Source organism: Mustela nigripes, chromosome 4 (assembly GCF_022355385.1).
Source record: "Mustela nigripes isolate SB6536 chromosome 4, MUSNIG.SB6536, whole genome shotgun sequence".
Taxonomy (NCBI): Eukaryota; Metazoa; Chordata; class Mammalia; order Carnivora; family Mustelidae; genus Mustela; species Mustela nigripes.
In genome coordinates this window covers 149,978,123-150,002,610 of record NC_081560.1, presented here as the reverse complement: position 1 = coordinate 150,002,610, position 24,488 = coordinate 149,978,123, and the positions used below count along the sequence as shown (strand labels likewise).

The window sequence follows — 24,488 nt, the reverse complement described above, 5'->3', positions numbered from 1 at the left end:
CTCTCTCTGCCTGTCTCTCTGCCTACTTGTGATCTCTCTCTGTCAAATAAATAAATAAAATCTTTAAAAAAAAAAAAAAAAAAAACAGTACTGGTAATGTGACAAATCAAAGTCAAATACCATCTGATTCGATGCGGGCAGAAATGCACAGATTCACTTCTGTAATAACCTGCATCTAGTCATGAGGAAACAGACAAACCAAAACTGGAGGCCACAGAATAACTGAGCTGTGATTTTCCAAATGATCAAGGATATGAAACTTAAATAAACCTGCAGAATTGTTCCATATTGAAGGGCATTAAAAAGACATGAAAACTGAAAGCAAATTGCCAGTGTGAAATGAATCCTAATGTTTGAAAAGACAAAAGGCCAAACCTAACTGGGATCTGAGGATTGCATGGTAGTGATGCTGATTTCCTACTTCTGATACAGTTTGATACTTTGTAGGAAATACACACTTAGTGTTCTATTGGAGATAAAAGACCAAAATTCTAACAACTCCCTCAACTCTGCTCCAAGAAAGCTCCCCTGCACTGCAGCCCCCGAGTGGGTCACAAAGTCTCGGCGTGTTTGCCGGGTGGACACGACATGCTCCGAGCAAGAAAGCGCTCTAGGTAAAAAGGCACAGGGTAATCCGCAGGGCCGGCCAACGCCAGCCAATTCTCACGAGCTTTCTGCCCAAATCAATGCCTACTTGGGCAGAATACTCGTGAGAATTGACCGGAAATCCCCAAGACGGATGCCACACGTCTGCAGGGCCAGCCCTGGGCCTGGCCCGGGATCCCGAGTGGTCGCAGCTCCAACCCCACCAGAAAGCCCTCCCAGTGTCAGGCGCAGGTGAGGCCAAGGTCTACTGTTCCTCAGCCTCCAGCGGTCCCCTCCCTGGTGCTGGCCGATGGGGCTGGGCATGCCCCGAGGCCCGGGACCTAACGCTCGCCTGTTTTTACAGCCTCCCATTTCCAGGGTCCTGTCCCTCGAGCCTTCCACTTGGGGAAACCCAAGTTTCTGAGTCCGCCTGCCACCCTGGCGGAAACGGTGCCTTTCGGAGCTGCGGAAAAGCCTCAGAATGAAATATTCGTGACCCCAATGAAGCCAGTCCCAACCTTCGTTGCCCCAGCGGCCTGAAATGTTGGAGGCAAATACCTGGCCACAGCTCCTCCCTCAACTCTGCTCCAGGAGAGCTAGCCTGCCCCTGGGCCCATGGGTGGGCTGCGCTATCTCCGCGTGTTTTCCGGGTGACCGCGACATGCCCCGAGCTAGAAAGGGCCCTCAGCCACAGGGGACTGGGTGCTCTGCAGGGTCGCCCAACCCCGGCCAATTCTCAAGAGTGTTCTGCCCAAATCAATCCCAATTTGGGCAGAATGCTCTTGAGAATTGGCCAGAATGCCCCGGCGAACTCGCTTCGGAAGCCGCACATCTGCAGACCCGCCCCCAGGGACTGGCCCAGCATCCCCAGTGGTCGCGGCTCGAACCCCTCCAGAAAGCCCTCTGGGAGTCCAGTGCAGGACTGGCCAACGCCTCCTGCTCCTCACTCTAAGGCGGTCCCCTCCCTGGCTCTGACTAATGGGGCCGGGCCTGCCCGAGGCTGGAGCACGAACCCTCGCCTGCTTTCTCAGCCTCCCGATTCCAGGGTCCTGTCCCTCCGGATCTCCAATTGGGGAACGCGGAGTCCCCAGCCACGAATGACCTTACCACCCGAACACAAACGGTACCTTTCTTTGCTGCGGAAAAGCCTCAGTGCGAGGGAAAATTTCAAGCCCCCACAGAGGCCATCCCAGCCTGGGGCGACCCAGTGGTGCAAGAAATCGGAGGTCACCCGGCCACAACCCTCGCCTCAACTCTGCTCTTGGAACGCTCCACTGAGGCGGGGCGCCAGGGTGGGCAGCGTCGTTTTCTGGGAGGCCGCGACATGCCCTCAGTGAGAAAGGGTCTTCGTCCACGTGGGTCTTCGGCTCTGCAGGTCTGCCCAACGCCGGCCAATTCTCACGAGCATTCGATTTGGGCAGAACCCTTGTGAGAATTGGCTGGAAAACGCCCAGCGAACTCGCTTCGGGTGCCGCACGTCTGGCATGGGATTGAGATGGTCGCACCCAAACCGCGCCACAAAGGACTCCGGGAGTCAGGCACCGGCAAGCCGGATGCCTCCTGTTCCTCAGCCTCCGGGGGTCTTCTCCAGGGTGCTGTCCGATGGGGCCCGACCTGCCCCGAGGCCCGGGCACCAACCCTCGCCTCCTTTCTCAGCCTGCCATTTCCAGGGTCCTGTCCCTCGGGGCCTCCAACTGGGGAACCCTGAGTCCAGCGCCAGGACTCCCCCTACAGCCCTGGCGCAAACGGTGCCAGGGCAGAGTGGCGGAAAAGCCTCAGAGTGAGAGAAACTTTCCTGCCCCCACCGAGGCCAGCCCAGTCTTGGGCGCGCAAGCGGTCCAAGAAATCAGCCACGGACGCCCGGCCACAACGCCTCCCACAACTCTGCTCAGGAACGGTCCCCTGTGCCGGGGCCCCCGGGTGGGCCGCGTCATCTCGGCGCGTTCTCCAGGTGGCCGCGACATGCCCCGAGCGAGAAAGGGCCCTAGGCCAAGGAGAACAGGGCGGTCCACAGGGCTGCTCAACGCGGGCCAATTCTCACGAGCGTTCTGCCCAAACCGGGCTCGTGAGAAATGGCTGGAAAAAGCCCTGCGAACTCGCTTCAGGCGCCGCAGGTCTGCAGGGCCGCCCCCCTAGGACTGGCCTGGCATCGCGAGAAGTGATGTCCGAACACCGCCAGAGAGCTCTATGGGAGTCAGGCGCTGGTGAGCCCAAGGCCTCCTGGTCCTCAGCCTCTAGGGGTCCCCTCCCTGGCGTTGCCCGATGTGGCCGGGCCTGCTCCCGGGGCGGGCACGAAGCCTTGCCTGTTTCCTCAGCCTTCCGTTTCCAGGGTCCTGTCCCTGGGGGCCTCCCTCTGGGGAACCCTGAGTCCTGCTCCTCTACTTCTGCTTCAAACCCAGTGGAAATGGTGCCTTTCGGCGCTTTGGACAAGCTTCGGAGCGAGAGGATCTTTCCTGACCTCAGTGAGGCCAACCTATCCTCGGATGCCCCAGCGGCCCAGACAGTCCAAGTTGGACGCCTGGCCACAACCCCTCCTTCAACTGTGCTCCTGGAATGCTCCCCTGTGCCTTCGTCTCGGCGTGTTTTCCCCGTGGCTGCCAAATGTCCCAATTTTGTAAGTGACCTCGGCCACAGGGGACAGGGCGGTCCTCAGGGCTGCCTAACTCCGGCCAATTCTCACGAGTGTCCTCTCCATGTTGATCCCGATTTTGGAGTGGAACTAACCTGGTCTTTCTTGTAAACCACCCCCACCCTCGTTCGTCTCCCTGCCCAGAAACCCAGATTCTGCCGCACTGCAGGACCCATTTCCTGAAGTCACCCCCAAGGGGAGCCCTCTCCACGCTGGCAGATCGAAGCAGCCATTCCCCAAGTCCATAAGGCTAACCCTAAGTTGCGTTTTTCAGGCTTCCTTCTACAGGGGCCTGTCCCACAAACTCTCTGGCTTGGGAACCCTGAAGTCATACCGTAGGAGTCCGCCTGCCACCTAGCAGGTAACCAGTCTGTTGGGAGCTGCACGGGCTGTCAGAGCCAGTGAAAAATTGCGTGTCCTCATAAGTCCTCCCCCACGTTCTGCTGCCCCCCTGGAGCATGATGCGCCATCTGACCACCATCCTTAACTCGGCTCCTCGGGGATCCAACCTCCAGATCAGCAGTTCAGGCATGCCACACCCCTACCTCAGCTCTCTTCAGGGACCCCTGTCAGCTCTAGGCAGACTTGGAACTCCCCTGCCTGCCAAAAAGCTCTGGGATCCCCTCTCCTTCTACTTGATTGACATTGGCCCAAGGCTTCCTTGACAAAGGGGGAAGGCTACCTCCTGACTGCTTCACACCTCCTTTCCTCTTCTTCCTTATTTCTCTCCTGGGCAAACTGGAAGGAACATATCCATGGACCATGGACATGCTCTGACATTTGAATCTTCCTGGCAGCTTTCTGAGGGCTCCTTATGCAAACAGAATCTAGTGTAGCGTAACATAGTGTGTTTGCAAATGATCATCAAGAGAACAAGAGAGCAAAAATCACTCCATTTTTACCTCCCTCTTCATGAAGTAGAACATGGTCTTCTTTCCTTCCTTCACTTCAATTCCAATTCTTTTCCATGCAGTGTTCATTCCTTTGCTTCGGGGTAGGATTTCATGATTCCTTGCCTGCACAGAACACCCAGAGCTCATCACTACGAGTGCCCTCCCTAAGAGCCGTCACCCATTGAACCCTTCCCTTCACACCCCTGCTCTCTAGCCACCCTCAGTTGGTGCTCTAAGTTTGAGTCTCTTTCCTCATCGACCTATCTTTCTCCCCTCACTATGTTCCTGTTTTCTTTCTGAAATCCCATAGAAGTCAAATTATAGGCTATTGGTCATTTTTTACTGATATGGCTAAGCTAAATCTAATTTAGATCCATCCACATCCTAGCAAATGTTAAGATTTCATTCTTTCTGAACCTGGCTCCTATTCCATTGAGAATATGTTGGAAATTAGATATCTACAATCATATATATATATATATATATATATATATTCTCGCTCATCAGCGAATGGACATTGGGACTCCTTCCATCGTTTTGCTATGGTTGATAATGCTGGTGTCCATATCACGGTGCTTGTACCCCCATTGAATGTGCATTTTTGTGCCCTTGAGGGAAATACCTAGGAGGGCAACTGCTATATCCTAGGGTTGTTCAGTTTTTAGCATTCGGAGGAACCACCGTGCTTTTTTCCAGAGTGGCTGCAACAAGTTGCATGCCCACTGACAGTGCAGGAGGGTTCCTCTGGATGCAGAACATTCCCTGCCAGCAATTTCCTAAGGAGGAAACAGAAAACCTGGGGGATAACATGACTCAGACAGCGTCCGGCAAGCAGCCCCAGAAGTTCACCTCAGGGTTCCTGACGCCATGCCCTGGGAAGCCATCAGAATGCCTCTATCCAGTGAAATTCCCCAAGACTCTCCTTCTGACTTCACCATCCATGAAACTGCAGAGAAAGGATGCCATGGCCAACTCTCTAGAGGGTCCACCGAGTGAAACTAGAAAGTCAAGCTTCCCTTTTCAATCGTCCAAGGCTCCTTGGAATCCTTTTGAATGTTCCCTCTGCCCTCGTTGGAACACTTTGGATGAAAAAAGACAAATCCATTAGGATCCATCCCCTTGGACAAAGAAGAAGCCATCCTCCAAGCCTCTCTCTGACCACAAACAGCCACCTCACTCTAGATGCTGGCCATTCCACCACAGCCTAGGACCCATGGAATCAACATTGTTCGATGAAGGAACGCATTCTAGGTCCCAAACACACACCGAGTCCATCTCATCTTCCTTTTCGAATCCAAGGGATTGCCTAGGAAAGAGATGTTCCAAATACCTCTGTGAGCCAGAAAGAAGCAGAGAAAATGAGATCCCCTGCCAGGTGCTCCCTGAAAGGAAACTCAGGAACCCTAGCACCCATGCTCCATGGCTGACAGCTGCATTGCTGTGACTTTTTGGCTCCACTGGAAATGAGAGAACATGCAGGATGTTTGGGGTGAAAGAGAAGTTTTACCTCCCATGCTGGCATGGATGTGCCATTGTGCCCCACATGCCTGCTGTTTTCTCTGAATGCTGACGTGACAAGCTGCATGATGGACTCAGACGCAGATTTCCAAACTTCAGGTCTTGTGGAGCCAGAGTGAAGAAGGGTTGTCAGGTGGGCATAAGCAGGTACCTCCCACCTAAAGCCTACACAGCTGGTCTGATTCGTGGGAGAAGGAGAGACACATGCTTGTTTCTTAAGTGGTCATTCACTTCCTTCTCAAGCCGGCCAATGCCCTTGTCCTTTTTGGAGAAGCAAATAGACTCCTCCAAACAGACACTCAACTCCTTGGTTCCAAAGGCACCATGGGTCGAGTTTGGTTCCCTCGGTTCCAGACCCCCACCTCCTGAAACATTCTGACAGCGCATTCCCATCCAACCTGGGGCAACGGGGCACAGTGCTGAGTGGGGGCCTGGCTCCGGCGGTTGTTACCACCACTCTTGAGCCTGGGGAAACAGAGAGTCTTCAGCTCAACACACGGTTCTGGAAAAACAAGCTGCAGTGCCTCACATTTCAGGGTCTCTCACACAGCACCTCACCACTGACCTCAGAGCCAGCAGGCTGCATGGACTCCTCCTCTGGTGTGTGTCCCAGGGCAGCTCGCCACTGCCTCCAGTGGTGGCAAGCAGCATTGCCACCCCTGCCATGCTCTCTCACACCACAGCTCACCACGCCCTCCAGTGGCGTGAATCGGCACTGCCGGGCCTTTTACAGACTACTAATGTAGCTCACAAACCCTCCACAGGTCTAAAGCCAAACTGGCACTGTCCCTCCAGATTGGGACCTCTAGGCCACACCCCACGAGTCTGCCTGCCACCCAGGAGGAAACAGTGCCATTCAAAGCTATGTAGAAACCTAGGAATGGAACAACCCACATGCCTCCCTGAAGACACCCCCAACCTCAACGGCCCCCCCCCCAGTCACAAACTCACAACCTGATGTCCCCTTCCTGATCCCTATGTTCAACTCAGCCCCCAGGATTCTCACCTCAGCGCTGGCAGATCAGGCCTGGATACCCCTAAGCCCTAACCCAAACCCTAGTTTGTGTTTTCAGGCATCCACGCCCAGAGATCTTGCCAACAAGCCCTCCAGATTGGGAACCCCTGAGCCACACCTAAGGACTCCACCTGCCATCCAGGAGGAAACCTTTCAGTTTGGAACTGCCCAGAACCCTTAGACCGCGAGAGACCCGCATGCATTCCTGAGGCCATCCTCATCGCAGACAGCCCACGTGACAACAAAACCCAGAGCTTGAAGTGCCACTTGACCCCCATTCTTGACTCAGCCCGCCTCAGCACTGGCAGATTGTGTCTGCCATGGCCCTAGGCCCTAACCCTAACCCTACAGTGCCTTTCGCCTTTCGGAGCTGCGTGAGAGAAACATTCATGCCCAAACTGAGGCCTCCCCAACAATTGGTGCTACACCGGGCCAAAAAGTCAGAGGCTGACACCCAGCCATAAGCCCTACCTCAACTCTGCTTCAGGAAAGCTCAACTGCACAGGGGCTCTCAGTCGGTCAGCATAGTCTCCATCCGTATTCCAGTCGGCATGACAAGCACCCAGGAGAAATCTCTCCAGTCCACAGGGGACAGTGTGGTCCGAATCACTGCCCAATGCTGATTTGGGCAGAAAGCTCACGAGAATTGGCCAGAAAACCCCCGACAAACTTGATTCGTGGAAGGCACCCAAGATATAATAAGCATTAACTCTCTCTTTAGCATAAGGCTGCTAATTGTGTACCCACCCATGGGAGAGCTGGAATAAATAGTCCCTCAAATAATTTTCTTCTCGGGGCGCCTGGGTGGCTCAGTGGGTTAAGGCCTCTGCCTTCGGCTCCGGTCATGATCCCAGGGTCCTGGGATCGAGCCCCATGTCGGGCTCTGTGCTCAGCGGGGAGCCTGCTTCCCTTCCTCTCTCTGTCTGCCTCTCTGTCTACTTGTAATCTCTGTCTGTCAAATAAATAAATTCTTAAAAAAAATAATTTTCTTCTCTTCTGTCATTCAGTTGAAGATATTTATTTATTTATTTCACAGAGAGAACACACAAGCAGGCACAAGTAGGCAGAGGGAAAGGGAGAAGCAGGCTCTCTGCCACACAGAGTCCAACAGTAGGCCTTGATCTCAGGACCCTGAGAACATGACCTGAGCCACCAAGGCACCCCAGCACCACCGTTTCTTGGGTGAAAGTTAAGGCAGTGACGAGGGAAAAACAGGCTTCTCACATGTCCAGTGAGGTTTACAGTACTCCTAACCACATTCAGCCTCATGTGCCTGAGGGGTCACCTTGTAGCCTAAGACCTCTGGAGCTAGGCCCCTGCAAAAGGTAGCCAATCTCACAGGTACTGGCTCCAGGCCTACCATGGGAACTGTGGCTCTCAACCTTGGTTGCCCACTGGAATCACCCATGGAATCTTCATACTCACTGAATCTCTGGATTGCACGCCCAGGAAATTTGATTTAATTGGTTTGGGGTCCAATTTAGTTTGGGTCTTAGCAGCTCCCAAAGAGATTCTAACTTTCAGCTGAGACTGAGAACTACCAACTGAACTGGAGGTAAAACCCAGCATGCCCAAAGGCCAAATTACAACAGAAAACTCAGGAGCAGCCTCATATGCAAAAGGAATTGTAAAGTTCAGCTCATTCACACCAGCAACATACATTATTTGGAATTCTTCTGCATAGGAGACTTGTCCCTTCTTTTCTATTTATTTATCTTTTCCATCCCTTCCATCAGTATGACTCATGGATATATGCTATATATTTTGGGTTATAACCCAATACTATTCATATTGCTATGATTGCTCCAGTTTTAGCCATTAGGATGCTCCTCCTCCTCTCTTCTTCTTTAAGATTTTATTTATTTATCCGACAGACAGAGATCACAAGTAGGCAGAAAGGCAGGCAGAGAGAGAGGAGGAAGCAGGCTCCCCACTGAGCAGAAAGCCCGACGCGACGCGGAGCTCGATCCCAAGACCCTGAGATCATGACCTGAGCCGAAGGCAGAGGCTTTAACCCACTGAGCCACCCAGGTGCCCCTGTAATTGCTTTAATTCTCTTGTAAGATGAATTCCGCCCTAAGGGAAATTCATAAGGGAGACTTTCAGGACAAATACAGGTCTTTGATATGTTAAAATCCTGGAACTGAAATGGGTAAGAATTTACAGAAGTAAGGGCTACATTCGGACTAAACCAGAATTAGTAACATGGGACTAGATGAACTGAAAGGTTGTAATGTTGTGTCTCTTAATGTTTTAAACATGACTGGTTCTGTAATGTTTGCTTTTCCATACTAGGGAAACTTTTTCTTAAGTTATCTGTGATTTATAGAGATGTAAAAGTGCTCATTTGTAAAAGAATCAAGGCATTCAACTTTGCTCTCTATCTGAACCCTCTGAAACCAAAAGGTCTTAGTAATATTCTTTCTTTCATGGCAATCAGTCATTTTCACACGTTCAATAAGAATCTGTTCTCTTTGTAACAGGACACTATTGGAAACACTTGTTATTTTACCAAGGCTTTGACTGGGATGTCATATTTGAAAAGACTCAGATATGACCAGACATTTTAAAGGAACTAAGGTTGACTTTTTTTTTTTTTAATTTATTTATTTGACAGAGAGAACAAGTAGGCAGAGAGGCAGCGGGGCAGGGGGGGGGAGCAGGCTCTCCGCTGAGCAGAGAGCCCGACGTGGGGCTTGATCCCAAGATCCTGGGATCATGACCTGAGCCAAAGGCAGAGGCTTTAACCCACTGAGCCACCCAGGAGCCCCTAAGGTTGACTTTATAAAACCTGGAGCCGTAAAGCCCCTTGGAACCGTTGGCCTGATACCTTGCTTACAGAGTTCCCAGCAGCCTCACCAGGTGAGTAAAGAATGTCACTCCCTGGTCGGTACAGAGCCTCAGGAAGAGGAATTTGCCCAAATCAACAGGTATTGCAGACATGTCTGATGGCAACTACGTGGCTTGGCTTCTGGCCCGGAGAGGCTACTAAAAGTACAACCTGGAGGTTCCTTATAAAAAGTTCCAGCAAAGCAGATTCTAGAAGATCTATATGATCACACTCACTGTTCTTGCTGAGCTTGTGTAAATAATTAGGCCAAGTTTGTTAAAACTGGACTTGTTTTCCAAATGAATAATTCCTGATTTGGCTATCTCTGGAAATGAGGGTTATTTTAGAGAGAAAAATTATGTTTTAATAAAACACCTTTATGGATATTAAATTCTAGATTTTTAAAAACAATTAAATCTAGAATTTACCTAAACTAGACAACTTGAGGTAAACTTCAGAGAAGTTGCACGATAGCTCATTTAGGCAATCTTGCTTTTGCCAGTCAGTCAGCCCCAGATGTAAGGAGCATTTCGGGAGTTACAAACAGCCTTACTGAGTGCCCCAGCATTGGTCATCCCAGATGTTACCAAGCCCTTCCGCTTGTATGTGGATAAAGAGGCAGGGGTGGCCGAAGGAGTTGTGACTCAGACTCTGGGGCTTTGGCAAAGGCCAGTAGCCTATCTTAGCAAGAAACCTCTGGGTCTTAGCAAGAAGTGTCTGGGTTTCCCCTTGTCTCCCGCATAATTGCTGCCACGGCCTTCCTGGTCAAGGATGCAAGTAAATTGACTTTGGGTCAAAATCTCATCTTGACCACCACTCACGCTATTAGGGGGCTTCTCCGGACTCCACCAGACTGGTGGATGACAAACACCGGCGTGACGGGTTATCAGGTCCTCCTACTTCACAATGACTGATTAGTCTGTACTCCAGTCACTACAGGCATTACAGTCTGTCTAGCCCACGCAGAGATCCTATCTGCCCACACTGAGACAGAGACAGAGCTGGAACCACCCGGGGACTTGGTTTGGATGCGCTGCCGCCAAGTGGAAAACTCGGAGCCTCACTGGAAGGAACCCTACCTACATCGAGATCCTGACCACTCCCACCTCCAAGACTCCCTACCTTGTTACTGAGGCCAGCTCGGACCCATGATTGGGTCCTACCTTTGGTTCCTCTGAGGGGGAAATGTGGAGGCCAAGAAAAACAAGGCTGTACCCATCTCGAGTCTAGCCCTAGCATAAGTGCAGCCATCTTGATGTTCCAGATTATCACAAAATATTTCTTGGGTCCTGACCTACTCAGGTTAGCACTTTAAACAGCCCCTCTCTCCTTTAATGATGGATTTAAACCCCTGGACTCAGCTGCCTCTGTCTTTCATAACTCCCCTATACCTTCCCCAACTGATCAATGATGACCCGAGTAGGTAGGGACAACTCCACGCCCCTACTCAGTAGGAAGAAGTTACAGAAGATGAGACTTTCCACATTCAACAACCTTAAAGATTTAAGGGTCAAAATTGTTCAGGAGGAAATGTGGAGGCCGAGAAAAATCAAGGCCATCCCACCTCAGGTTTAGCCTCCGCATAAACAGCCACCTCAGACCCTGTGCCCAAGGGCTAAACTTTCCCCTACTTTGCTTTAGTTCCAGGAAGCCCCACCCTACTTTAGTTCTAAAGACCCCCACCCTGCTTTAGTTCCCGGAAGCCATAAATACCCCTGCCTTACCTAAGCTCTGGGTCCAAGTCCCTACTCCGCTGTGTCGCTTATACTTGGGCCCAAGCTTAAGCTTGTCAAATAAACCCTCATGTGATTGCACTGGTGCTTGGCTCCTTGGTGGTCTTTCGGATGCGAAAACTTGGGCACAACATTCTCCAGCCCTGATGCTTGTCCTAAGCAAAAGAATCCCCACAAAGTTTCGGAAGCTTAAGAATTTATTCCATGTGGGGTGCCTGGGTGGCTCAGTGGGTTAAGCCTCTGCCTTCGGCTCAGGTCATGATGTCAGGGTCCTGGGATGGAGTCCCGCATCGGGCTCTCTGCTCAGCAGGGAGCCTGCTTCCCCCTCTTTCTCTGCTTACCTCTCTGCCTACTTGTGGTCTCTCTCTGTCAAATAAATAAAATCTTAAAAAAAAAAAAAAAAAAAAAAAAAGAATTTATTCTGTCTGCCAGGGACCCGGGCTGGTTCAGTTGGGAGAACATGAGACTCTTGGGGCACCTGGGTGGTTCAGTTATTAAGTGTCTGCCTTTGGCTCAGGTCATCATCTCAAGGTCACAGGATGGAGCCCTGCATCGGGATTCCTTCTCAGCGGGAAGCCTGCCTCTCCCTCTTCCACTCCCCCTGCTTGCGTTTCCTCTCTCCCTGAGTCACTCTCTGTCAAATAATAAACTCTTTTTTTTTTTTTAAGATTTTATTTATTTATTTGACAGAGAGAAATCACAAGTAGACAGAGAGGCAGGCAGAGAAAGAGAGAGAGAAGCAGGCTCCCTGCTGAGCAAAGAGCCCGATGCGGGACTTGATCCCAGGACCCCGAGATCATGACCTGAGCCGAAGGCAGCGGCTTAACCCACTGAGCCACCCAGGCGCCCAATAAATAAACTCTTAAAAATAAATTTTTTAAGAAAAGTATGTATTCCTTGTGCCTTTGGGCAGGAGGGCGGAGTGGATTTTTATACCTTCCTTGGTGGCACTTAAGCAGCATTTGAGAGATTATTTTGCAGGTGATATTATTATCACATGGGTCCTAAAGTCGCCTGTACAACTTGATAAACTCTGAGAGTGGGCTAGGCTAAGAGAATGGAGAGGGTACAGAAAAGAGCTATGTCAAGGCCCTGTCCCAGCTAATGTCAGTCATGGGGACTGAGACAAACCCAGCCAAGACAAAATGTGGAGCAGCAGGCTCCAGGTCAGTAGGTTCAACCAGTTGCTGGAGTAGTTGGGAGGTGATTAGCCCTGGCTCTGGTGAAGGGTGGAGAGCTTGGGGAAAGAACTTCAAATAGGGGCACTCTTGCGGGCAGCTAACAAAAACACTGAAGCTGCACAGCCCAGAGACCTGCTGAGGAAGAACAAGTAAGCCAGCTCCACAGGAGAAAGGAGGCTAAGCAGATAACTGGAGCCTGGGAGGTTCTGGAACAGGATTCTTAAGCCTGGGCCTGGACAAATTTTCATGGCCTGGAGCCTGAAACTTGGCGCAGAATTGGGAGAGCAAGCGCATTTTTCAGGGCACGGAGTTAACAGAGCATATCATTTTCTCAAAGGTTGGCACTACTGAAGAGTCTGCGATGTCAGGAGACCCACCGCAGCTCCTGGACAGAGTGAGATAAAACAGAAGCTGCCTTCGATCAGACCTTGCAGTTTATCGACAGAGCCGGCAGTGGCGTGGCCCCCTAACTCACAGCTGCCTCCTAAAACCCTTTTGGAGGGGGGAGGAGGATTGGTATGAATTGCCCTCCTTTTACCAAAACTGACGTGTCATTCCCTTTCCACAACCCCAGGTGTCCTCCAAAGGTACCTCTGAGATTCCAGAGGAGGGATGCACAGCCTGGGGTGAGTATGGGAGACTGCGTGCACACATTTTTTCTGTAGGTGAGACCCGGGCCCCTGGACCCTGGGTCCTGGACAGAGGGAAGCCAAGGCTTGGGGAAGCAGAGGGCACACAGCTATTATAGGTGCGATTACAACTTCATCGTAGAGTGCTATTAGGGGTAACCAGGGAATTTGCGGGCGGAGAAGAGGTTCTGGTCTCCGAAGCCTGAGGTTGGTTGTGTATGTCAGCTTCAGCAAGACAGAGGAAGCAATGCAGAAGTGAGCGCGGGAGACCTGAGCGCTGCAAAGACCGGCAGGAATCGTGCACCTGGCAGCAAAGGCTCGGGTAGTGCAAGGCCTGGCTGGGTGGGCACTACAGCTCGTGAGGCGCCACGAGGCGGCCTCAAGCTCCGGACCGCGGGTTGGTGCCCACACTTCCTTCCGGGAGCTTTACAGGCCGCACCCCGATAGGACTCAGAAAGAGGGAGGCGTGACGGTGCCGGGTGTCCACACCATCGGGGCAGGCGCAGGGCCGGCCAAACCCTTTTGGACTCAGAAATCTCAGATAAAGATATCAAAGCCCAGGCGGGGGTGGACGGGCCAATCCCACCACCGCTACAGATTTCCTAACGACTCTAGAGCACCGCGCGGGACAGCAGAGCGGGTGCGCTCGGGGGAAGGCAGCCCCCACGCGCTCTTGGGCGGGTGCAACTCTTGGACCGGCCTTTGCTCATCACTCCGCTTCCGCTCCCTGGGCCGAGGCCGGACAGCCCCGCTTAGTCCCTGGGCCATCGATCAGTCTAGGAAGTGCCCGCGAGGTCATCCGCACAACAAAGGCGGTCACAAGCGGAGCCTTCTGTCTTGTAAATATCAGGTCCCGCCCCGGGTAGAAGCTGATGAGGGCACCTGCCCCCTCTCCGCTCCCCACCCCCACAACTCCCGAGCTCTTTCATTTGAAATGTTAATGTCTCGAAGCTTCTTTCTGGGCCGGGTTTTCTCACTGAAAGGCGGTTGAAACCTCTGGGATTAATAAACAAACCGGCATTAGACTTGGGTGGGAACAGGGTAAACATTTGTCGGTCTAAAAGAGACAGGCAGGTGGGCGTAGACAAACGCGGGTAAATTATTACACAGCCTCGGCTACTCGCTTTAAAAGAGACCGTTTTGTGCACGGATCCCAGGACTTGGAGAAGTTTTCCCAAAGAGAAAACCTTATTTGCACCGTACAGACTGAGGGCTCCGACTGCACTGCCGTCCGCCCCCGCCTGGCACTGGGGAATCCAGGTCTCAGGTGGAGAGCGGACTGAGCCGCGCTCGCGCGGAGCCAAGGACAGGCCCCGCCTAGGTCCTCCTAGGCTGTAGTCCTGCTGAGCTGGAACCTCCTCCCGCAAGCGGCCGCTAAGGTTCCGGGTGTCCTCGGGTAGCCCTGACCACCGCGAGGTTGGGTGTCTCTGGCCAGTTGGCCCGAGCATAACGTGCTCGGCTACCGCGCCTGCGGAGGACCCAGAGGGGTGTCGTAGCCGGTGCTTTTCAAAAGTCTTGGCGTGAGTTTCCCTGTCTACATTCGATAGTTTGTCAGGGTTATTGCCAAAATGTTATCAAGTCGGATTCCTTGCCCAGCCCAGCTGCTAGCGATGATAATAGTACCCGCGGTTACTTCGGGAGGGCTGACACTCGGCCGTGCACTGTTTGAAGCCCTTCACATTGAGAAAGTAAGCTGTGACGACACAAGGCATTAACTTGCTCTTTCTAGCGCGGGGACATCATGTATTCTCCACCTGTCATTGCGGGTGACAGCAAAATGAGGCATGTGCCCTCACCGGATTTGGGGTCCCAATGGACAGGTCTGACTCCACGTGCCACAGGAACCGTGTGTGCCGGGGAGGGCTATGAAGGTGACCTAGGCACCATTGTGCTCCTGGAACGCAGCCAGGTCCCCACAATTCCCCAACTTCAGTATTCTTTAATCCACTAAATCCTCCCAGGCACAGCCTGGTCTTCCAAAAGCTTTTGCCTCAAGCTGGGAAAACCCAATAAAGGAACGATCATTTTTCAACCATGGGAGCCAGCAACACTCATACATAATGAAGCAAGTCGCACAAAGGAAGGAATTCTTTCCCCTTCCCCTGGGAGAGGCCCCTCAGCCCAGGGAATTTTCAGAGCTGCCCAAATGCCCAAACTATGGGCCAGCCTGGGGGGGGGGGGGCGGATATAAAGGGGGGGAGGTTTACTGAGGGGGGAGGTTTACCCTCCCACCCACCCAAAGGCTGGAGTTGTCACCTGAAGAAATGCCAGCCCAGGTTATTCCTAAGCATTTCTTAAAAATCCCAATTCCTGCATTTTCTCTGCCCCGGGGTGCCAGTTGTGGATTCCCCTGCACGTTGAGTGATACAGAGAAGAGAGGAAGAACAGCTTATAGTAGAAGATGACCACCCATGATAGCATTTGGATGCTGTCGGAGGACCCAATGGACAGGGTGGGAAGAGATTGTACACCACCTGGTTAGGACAAGGTGCATGGGCCCGGGGTTAGTACATACATCTGATTTTGTAAACACCCATCTGCCCTGCCCCTCTACCCTCAGTGCTCATAAGATACATGATCGCCCAGGTTCTTTACACATTCCCCGCAGGCACTAGCCCATTCTGACTCCAACCTGGTCACTTCCTTTCTAAACACCCCTGAGGATTCAAACAGATCCTCACTCCTCCAGCCAGGCCTGGATATCCTCGGGCTGCAAAGGACAGCAAAAGAATAGGATTCCTCTACCTGATGCAATGTTAAAGACCCAGGGTAACATATGCTTCATGCCTGTGACTTATGGAGAAAAACAGTCACCTGTTAAGTAGCTGAATGATTTTGGGCGAGTCATTTATCTTTGCTCAGTATTCCATAAGTTTCCCATTAGCAGAGTGGTCAGAAATAGAACATTCCTGGAATGCCTGGGTGGCACAGTTGGTTAAGCGGCTGACTCTTAATCTAAGAGTTGTGAGTTCAACCCCTGTGTTAGAGCCCAGCGTGAAGCCTACTTAAAATCCAATAATAATAAAGTAAAATTTAAAAAATGAAAGAAATAGAACATTCCTGGAAAGGTGGAGATGTGGAGAAATCTGCATTGTAAACTCATCACCCAGAAGCCTTCTCACACATTCTGATGAGGCCCCACTATATGAAGGTGGAGAGGGAGCTCTCACTGCCATGCTGTCATCTGGCCTGGAAGCGAAATACTTGAAATTGACTCACCCTGGCATCCTGGCTTGAGTGAGAGGCAGTGAGGGACAGATTGCCTTTCAGAGCAGGTGACAGTCCAACAGCCTGTCTCCTATCACTGGAGACAGGCAGTCAGCGAACACCACCTTACTGCTGGGATGGATCATACTCCCAGCATGGTATCCCACCACCTCTTGCCTGGGATATGAGCCCAAGGGATCTTCACTGACATTAAATAGCCTTGTTCTGCTCCCACTGTTTCTGTCTCAAGGATATCAATCCCTAGCCCGCGTGTGGCTATCAGACTTCTTTTTCAGCATTTCCATATCCACTTTCCAAACTTCCATATGCCCAGTTTTCTGTATCTACTTTTATTTAATTTAGAAAAGGTTTTATTTATTTGAGAGAGAGAGAGGGAGAGAACGCATACACGCATGTGAGCATGTGCTGGGGGTGGGGGGACTGGCAGAAGGAGAGGCAGAGGGAGAAGCAGGCTCTGGGCCAAGCAGTGAGCCCAACATAGGGCTCCATTCCAGGACCCCAATCATGACCTGAGCTGAAGGCAGATGCTTGACCAGCTGAGCCACCCAGGAGCCTCTGTATATACTTTTAATTTAGAATTTATAGAAACAGGGGTTAGAGGATGACTGACTATATGCAAGGGTGTATGATTCACTAGGTTCTAAAAGTGAGGAGGGAGAGGACTTTCCAGGTTGAGGGGCTGCACGAGTCAGGCAGTGGAGGCCTGAGACCATTGGTGAGTCTGGTTTAGCTGGAGAGGAGATGAATTGGAAAATGGGGAGAGGTAAAGTGGCAACAACTAAAGCCAAACACCAAAGCCAATCATAGTGGTTGTGAACTTACACTGGTAGACACTAAATTTTTTTTTTAAGAGGAAAGTGGTGTGTTAAATTTATGTTTTAAATCATTTTGGTAGATAGCTGTGCAAGGGTGAATTCATTTTTTAAAATAGATTTAAAAAAAAATAATAGTAGTTTTATGTTCACAGAAAAATTGAGCATGTAATACAGAGAATTCCCATATACTTCCCACCCCTTCCCATAGTTTATTACTACTGTCTTGAATTGGTGTGGTATATTTGCTAAGTCAGTGAATCAAAGTGAGGTATTTTTTTTAAAAGATTTATTTACGTGTCAGACGGAGATCACAAGTAGGCAGAGAAGCAGGCAGAGAGAGGAGGAAGCAGGCTCCCGGCTGAGCAGAGAGCCCGATGCACCTATGCAATGAGGGGCTTGATCCCAGGACGCTGAGGCTTTAACCCACTGAGCTACCCAGGCGCCCCTCCAAATGATGTATTAACTAAAGTCCATAGTTTACATTAGGCTTCATTCTTTGTCTTGTACACTTCTATGGGTTTTGACAAATGTGTATCATGTATCTACAATTATGGTATCAGACAGAAGCGTTTCATCCCCCTAAAAATTCCCCTGCACTTCACCTATTCATTCCTCCCACCTTGCTGCTGTAAGCCCTTGGCAACCACCAACTGCTACAGTGTTGCCATTTGCAAAACATCATATAGTACACGCTTTTCAAACTGGCTTTCTCTTAGTAATATGGATTTATGGTTCTTATATATCTTTTTGTGGCTTAATAGGTCATTTCTTTCAGGAAACCTTTTTTCCTTTCAGGAAACTCACCAATGGTCTCAGGCCTCCACTACCTGACTCGTGCAGCCCCTCAACCTGGAAAGTCCTCTCCCTCCTCACTTTTAGAACCTAGTGAATCATAAATAAATAAATAAACTTTTATTTATTTATTATTTATTTGTCAGAGAGAGAGAGCACAAGCAAGGGAACAACAGGCAGTGAGAGAAGCAGTTTCCCTGCCAAGCAAGGAGCCAGATGCCTGACTCGGGACTCTGTGCCAGAACCCTGGGATCATGACCTTAACTGAAGGCCGACACTAACCAACTGAGCCACACAGGCATCCTCGGTAAGCCTTTTAAAAAAATCTTTTCCTTTGGTAAATATTTGCTGAAATTCTGTATTGGTACTATCTGATAGAAATATAATCAAGGGGGTACCTGGGTGGCTCAGTCAGTTAAGTGTCTTCCTTCAGCTCAGGTCATGATCCCAGAGTCCTGGAATCAAGTCCTGCATCAGGCTCCCTGCTCAGTGGAGAGCCTGCTTCCTCCTCTGCCTGCTGCTCCCCCCATTTGTTCTCCCTCTCTCTCATTCTCGCTCTTGATGTATCTCAAATAAATACATAAAATCTTAAAAAAAAAAAAAAGAATTATGGTCAAGGTTACAAACTTGCTTTTCTAGTAGCCACTTTTAAAAAAGGCAAAAAGAAACAGATAAAATTAATTTTAACATTCTATTTGATATATTCAAAATATTATTTCAGTATTTGGTGTAAATATTATGGAGATACTTTTTTTTTTAAGATTTTTATTTATTTATTTGACGGACAGAGATCACAAGTAGGCAGAGAGGCAGGCAGAGAAAGAGAGAGGAGGAAGCAGGCTCCCCGCTGAGCAGAGAGCCTGATTCCAGGACCTTGGGATCATGACCTGAGCAGAAGGCAGAGGCTTTAACCCACTGAGCCACTCAGGCGCCCCTATGGAGATACTTTTATTCTTTTTTTGTACTAAGCCTTTTAGTACAAAATCCAGTGTGTTATATTTTATTTTTAAAGATTTTATTTATTTGAGAGAGAGAGAGAGAATGAGAGAGGGAACACAAGCAGGGGTAGTGGGTAGTGGGTAAGGGAGAAGCAGGCTTCCCACCAAGCAGGGAGCCCAGTGCAATGAATGGCTTGATCGCAGGATCCTGGGATCATGACCCAGGCTGAAGGCAGATGCTTAAGGACTGAGCCACCCAGGCACCCCCATGTGTATTTTATATTTTCAGCATATCTCTACTTGGACTGGCCACATTTTTAGTGCTCAGTGGACATGAAGTGGAACAGAGCAGTACTGTGCTGGGTACTGAGGACATACAGCAGGGGACAAAATGGACAAGGCCTCTGTCCTTACATGTAAGGACAGTCTAGTATGGGAAACCCATAACAAAGTAAACAAATCATTTTGGAGAGTGGTATTATAGACTGGGAAACTGAGCTAGTTTGCCAGGGTAGTCAGGAAGGCTTTTCTGAGCCTGAGAACCAAAGGAGGGGTCATTAACCATCAATTATCTATTGCCACAATAATGCAGTGTAACAACCCACTCCAAAATGCAGAGGCTTAACATAATAACTATTTATTATTGCTCGTGAGTCTAAAGTCATCTGGGCAGTTGGTCTGGCCCCAGGTGGGCTCACACAGGCATCTGTGGGCAGCTGCAGGTTGGGTAGGTGGCTATGCTAATCCTGGCTTGGCTTGCATGTTTGGGGTCTGCTGACTATTGACTGGTGTACGATGACCTCAGCTCTTTTCCATGTGGCTTCTCCTCTTCCAGCAGGCTAGCCCAGGCCTGCTCTCCTTGTGGAGGCAGGGATCCAAGAAAGAATGTGGAATCGTTCAAGTTTTCGTTAAGACTCCAGCTCAGAGCTGTATCTCTTCTGCCATGTTCTTTTGGCCAATCCAAGTTACAAGTTACAGCCCAGATTCTTCAAGGAGCTGCAAAGTCACACTACAAATGGTGTGCCTACAGGGAGGGATGGAAAATTCAGGTGATTTTTGTGATTGATCTTCTGTATTACTTAAAAAGCTTTCAATTCCACCAGGAAGTTATAAAAAAAATTCCAAATTTCTATGTGCCCAATAAAATATCCTGAAAATATGAAAATGAAGATAGGTTTTTTATTTTTATTTTTTATTATTTTACCATGAAAAAAAAAAAACAATAAGGAAAGGGGATATGGAGTGCTTGGCTGGGAGGGTGAGGGATTTAACTAAAATAGCACAGTTAGGGTAGGCACTACTGAGGAGACACCTGAGTGGAGGCCTTAGAGGTGAGTGAGTGAGTCAGGTGCTTATCTCCAGGACAAGTGGAGGGAACAGAGGCCTGAAGGCAGGAGCTGGTTTGGCAGGTTCTAGCAGTAGATAGAGGTAGGCTGGGTGAGGTGGGAAGGGATAGGAGTATTGGGTTCCAATCGCCCATGGCTTTATAGGCCACAAGATGATTTTGGGTTTTACTCTTTATGATGGGAAGCCCCAAGAGGGTTTTTGTTGGTGGGGCGGCGGGGGGGGGGGGGGAACCTCAGGGCATTAGGGGGGGGGGGGCCCGGGGGGAGTGGGGGGGGGGGGGGGGGGGGGGGGGGGGGGATACCATAGGGCATTAGGGGTGAGGGGCCCAGGGGAAAGTGGCTGTTTGGAGATGAGGGTCAGGTAGCCAGAGTTTTAGAGGTTGCTGGGTACCAATCCTTGTCAGGCAATATGTCCCCAGGGAATTCGCCTTGCTTTGCCTTTCAACTACCTAGACAGCAGCTTATTCCCCAAAGGATGTCACCATCTCTGGAGAACATATTCCAATTATGCTGGAAAACAAGGTAATTGTGATTATAGTAATATTCATCTTCTCAATTCTCAGAATGAAAGCCTATCCAAAGCAAGAACAAAAGATAACTCCAGAAAGCATTCTTCCCCCACTTGGGAAAACCCAGTCAACTATTTATGGTGCTACCAGTTATAGAACTGTTCTCTTTCCTTTCAAGATACAATCTTACATGAAAGAAGGAAATAAATGGGGAGCATTTAAGTAAGTATTTGTTGAGCACCTACTGTGTGCTACACACTCTTCCATGTGCTAGGGTTTTAGCAGGAGATAATAATCCCTTCCCTCATAGGGAAGATAAATATATAATACAAACACAAAAATGTGATATACTAGATGAGATAAATGCCCTGAAGAAAAATAAAGTAGAAATAATGAACATTTTTGGACTGGGGTGTTACAATTTACAATTTACAATTTATTTTTAATTTTTATTTTTTTAAAGACTTTTATTTATTTGAGAGCTCAAGCAGGCGGAGGCACAGAGGGAGAGGGAGAAGTAGGCTCCTCCGCTGAGCAGGGAGCCTGGCAGCGGTGGGAGGGTTGGGGGTGGGGTGGGTGCTGAATCCCAAGACCTGGGGATCTTTACCAGAGCCCAAGGCAGATGCTTAATCGAACCAACTGAGCCACACAGGCACCCTGGGTATTATAATTTAAGTAAAATAGGCTGGGGTGGGGGTGGGAATAGACTAACTGAAAAGAGAGAAGGGTTGGGGAGTGTTAGGGAGGTAAGGGCAGGGCCTGGCCCTCATCTTGTAGGGCACTGTAACACACCACTACAACATGCAAGTATATGATTTATAATTTTTATTCCCCATCCAAAGATAAGGAAAAATTTCCTATAACCAATGTGGTAATTTCTGACTTCTAGTTCTCTGAATTCTGTAAATTGGGATACATTTTATTACCCATTATCAGAAAAAGATTACACAGCTCTATTTAGCAACTCTAGTTCTAATAATTCCCATGCCTGGGCTAGAACAAAGACACAACAATGGCAGGACAGATTCTTCTAGTAGTTTTCTTTGCAGGATTTTCTTTTTTCGGCTGAAACAAAGTAGTACTCCACCTGAATGGAGCTCCCTAAAGGCCCAGTCTGAACTTCCTCCTGGAGGGGGTCTAGAATAGGCAGTCTTTAGTATGAGGCACTAAAGGAGGAGAGCAGAGAGCCCCAGCACAGCTCTGTTCGGGATTAACATACTAAGCTTCCACATACTACACCCACATGCACTGTTTTCCACTTTTCAAATCCTGTACCATTTTCTACTAGATTCAACAGTATCTGTAAGTAATAATGGGTATCCAATGTTTCAGAAAATGTTTGGGGACGGCTGGGTGGCTCAGTTGGTTGAGCATCTGCTTTCAGCTCAGTCATGATCCTGGGGTCCTGGGATGGAGCCCAGCATGGGGCCGGCAGCAGCGGGGAGGGGGCGGGGGCAGATCCTTGCTCAGGAGGGAGCCTGCTTGTCCCTCTGCCTGCCACTTCTTCAGCTTGTGTGCTCTCTTGCTGACAAATAAATAAAAACTTAAAAAAAAAAAGGAAAATGTAGGACTTCCTCATTAGTTACCATACCTTGAGCAAATGCCAACCTCTCAATTTCCTCACCTATAAAACAGGGATAACAATGAAGAGCCTGGCATCATATCTGTTGTATAATAGGTTCTTAATGGTTTCTTCTTTCCTTCCCGAATCGTAACAAAAAAGATTCGAGTTTAGATAAACCTATAGGTATCCTTGAAAAAATAGGACTTGTCCACCTTTCCTGTGTGGACCAGTTATCTGGGGAATCCTGTTAAAAGCACCAATTCTGATTCAGTGGAGTTGGGGACAGGAATTCTGTATTCCCAACAAGCTTCCAGATTATGCCATGCTGCTGACCTGGGATCACTCTTTGAGTGGCAAGAATTTAATGCTATGCAAACACAGTTACTGCACAAAAAGCCCCTAAATGGGTTCCATGGATTGTCTCTGTCTATAAAAAATTACTTCTTGTACTTAAGCCTCATGTGGAGTCACTGACCCAGCCAAATAACCAGGCCAGGTCATAAAGAATACATCCTTTGGTCCAGGAGGGTTCACAGCACCACTTCTGCAGGAAGATCCTGCAATTGTCTCTCCACCACTTTCGGCTTTTTGATCTTAGCCTTTGCCTCTGATGATAATTACCCCTTAATTAGCACCCACCACTCTGTCATCTAAATAATTATAGTAAGTGCAGCTAGCACCTCTGCTCTGCTCGCAATCTCTAAACAGATAAAATAAGATCCTATGCTGGTTTTTTAAAAAAAGACAAAACTGACCCAAATACAAGTCATTCACATACTGCCCACAGTGGAATATGCAGACCTGGTTATAACTTCCAGTCACAAAAGCTATCAAAAGTTTATTTATTTTGAAACAATCAAGAGAAAGTACTGTTGTGATATTTGGGAAATTGTAAATGTCAGAATATAAATTTTGTAAGCAATATTGCAAAAGTCAAACAAGTCAGCCCGCTAAAATCCACTTTAACTTCCCACTGGGAAGGGCTGCAGAATCTCTGAACTATTTTTTTTTCTTTATTCGGAGTTTTCTGAATATATTGGAGGAATTTGGTAACTTCTGGGCGCGTTTAAAGCACATTATCCTTTTGTGGAAGAAGGGGCGGGGTTTTCACTAGAACCAATTAGTTTTCTAATTTCCCAGGTGTATCTCCATTAACCACCCACCCAACAACAGGGCTGTCCGGGACAGATGAATCACGTACCTCTTAACACAAACTGATAGCGCTACTTTTTAGAATGCTGTTTTCCCACTGAAGCTTTAAAAAAAAAAAAGACAGAAAACCCCCAAATTTCCAACTTTCTGAATACGTAATACATTGATCTGGAAAAAGAACCCGAACAGCACAAAAGAGCGTACAGTGTAAATAACACTTTCCCCCTTTCATCTCCCACCTCCCTGTCCTCCCCAGAGGCAATCACTGGTTCATTGCTCTAAACTTTTCATTATGGAAAATTTCAGAAACATTAGAGAGCCTGGAATAATGAGCCCTTGTGTACGTATCACGCAACAACGGAAAAACACCCCGTTGGTTTCTTTTATTCCCCTTCGCCCGGTATTTGTAGGAGTTACTTTCAAGTAAATACCAGACTCGAAATCATTTTACCCATCAAAACTTTAGTCATTTTTTAAAATTAGTTCTTACATAACCACATTATCGTTATCAAACCCAACAAGGTTAACGATAATTCCTTAATATCAGCCAGTATTCTCGGGGTCACTTTTAACGGGTGCGGGAGAGATCCGAGAACTATGAACGTACGGCCGAGGAGTCGGAGGGGGAGCATTTAAGGGCGGGAGCCGACATCACTCGCGGCGTTACCTGCCCAGCGCATCGGGCTTCCCGGTTCCCGCAGTCGTTACCTGCGCTGGGCCAGCATCCGCCGGGCCGGGCTGAGGGCGGTTCCGAGCCGCCAGCTCCCCACCTCCCGGATCCCGGGCCGCGGCCCCAGCAGGCCTGGCGCAGCTGCACAACCCATCCTCCCTAGACACCGGCGTGTCCCTGGGGGGGAAACGATTGACACAGCTGCCTGCACTGAGGCCCCGGCCCTCCCCCGCAGCACCTGGGTCTCCCGGCAGGGCCGGGAGCTGAAACTGGCTCCCGAGCCCGAGCGGGTCAGACCCGCCACGACCGTTCCTCCCGCCACCCGCTCCCGCGCCCCGCTCCGAGTATAGGGACCTCGCGGACCGGGACTACAACTCCCGTCGGGCGCCGCGGCCGGACCAATGGCGGGCGCCGGAGCATGCGGGGAGCGGCGCCTGCGCGGCGGTTTGAGTAAGCTGCCG

The 24,488-nt window shown here is 49.6% G+C and overlaps 2 long non-coding RNA genes across 3 annotated transcripts; one reads left to right on the top strand and one right to left on the bottom strand.

Moving 5' to 3' along the window:
* The first annotated feature begins 12,474 nt into the window (after window positions 1-12,474).
* On the top strand, window positions 12,475-19,711 carry LOC132016562 (uncharacterized). 2 transcript variants are annotated; one of them, XR_009403945.1, is made up of 5 exons: window positions 12,475-12,533; window positions 12,722-12,778; window positions 12,959-13,010; window positions 17,995-18,155; window positions 19,622-19,711. It is a non-coding gene; the product is annotated as an uncharacterized LOC132016562 (long non-coding RNA). The 2 variants fall into 2 exon arrangements; XR_009403944.1 differs by lacking the exons at window positions 12,475-12,533; window positions 12,722-12,778 and having other exon boundaries at window positions 12,785-13,010.
* On the bottom strand, window positions 19,408-23,625 carry LOC132016563 (uncharacterized). Its single transcript, XR_009403946.1, has 2 exons — window positions 23,407-23,625; window positions 19,408-19,810 (listed from the first exon to the last, which is right to left on the bottom strand). It is a non-coding gene; the product is annotated as an uncharacterized LOC132016563 (long non-coding RNA).
* Window positions 23,626-24,488: the final 863 nt, after the last annotated feature.